Here is a 986-nt window from a genome sequence, read left to right on the forward strand (position 1 = left end):
TGGGCCGGGGCCCGGGCCCCGCTCACCCCACCCCTTCCCCGCCCTCCCCTTCCTGTCCCCGCGCGCCCCGCGCGGGCACACACCCTGCGAGGCGGTGCCGCGGGGCCTCCGCCCGCTGTCACCTCGGCCGAGATCGTCCTGTGAACGTCCCTTCCTTCAAGGGCTCGCGGATGTTTCAGGACATCCCCGCCCCGGGCCGTGCTCTTCCTCTCGGGTTCGGTTTTACCGAGGGAAGGCGCAGCCCTCCAAGAATCCAGCGGCTCTGCGGGTGGGGCGCGCTGGCCCAGAACCGGGTGTAACCTGCCGGTCTAGGAATTAATTTCTAGATGATACTGCGGGGAGGGCCACATGGAGTCCCAACCGCCGCAAAATTGTCGCCGTTAGGCCCAGGATGTCAGTCCGGAGGGTCTTGGGGCCTGCGCCCCGCTCCACCTACTTGCGGCGGAGAAGCCGGATCCCTGCCCGCGCCTGTCCCTCAGGGTGGGGGGGGTGCAGGTGCTGCGTGCTCGTCAGCTCCCATACAAGCCCTTTGTTCCACAAGGGGGCTACCCCTCGCTGTGGATGGCTTTACGCGATGGAAAATTCAGCTTGAGAAGTTTCTAAACCTCCTTTTTGTCCTGTAATTGGCCTATTTGGTTCTCAAAGCCCTTTAGGAGAAGTTTCTGGGAGAAACTTAAGAGAAAACCTAAGCGTTTCCTAGTAGATGCTTGGTGTCTCCCCCTTCCCCCATTTACTTTAATTGTGGTTAGGGTTAAATTCGAACTGCTAGCAGCTATTGATGGAAAACTCCCAAGTCCTGGGTTTTCCTTTGCTCCCAGGGGAGGTCCTGGGAGGCGTGAGTGATCCCAAAGGAATGAGCAGACTCGGGGAATCCTCTAAGTGCCACCATGTGACTAATCCTTGGCTCCTGCTAGGAAAACCCGTTTTGGTGGGTTCTTTTTTAAATATTATTTTTAAAGTTTATTTCTGAGAGAGAGAGAGAGAGG

Source organism: Crocuta crocuta, unplaced genomic scaffold, assembly GCF_008692635.1.
Source record: "Crocuta crocuta isolate KB4526 unplaced genomic scaffold, BGI_CrCroc_1.0 scaffold415, whole genome shotgun sequence".
Classification (NCBI taxonomy): Eukaryota; Metazoa; Chordata; class Mammalia; order Carnivora; family Hyaenidae; genus Crocuta; species Crocuta crocuta.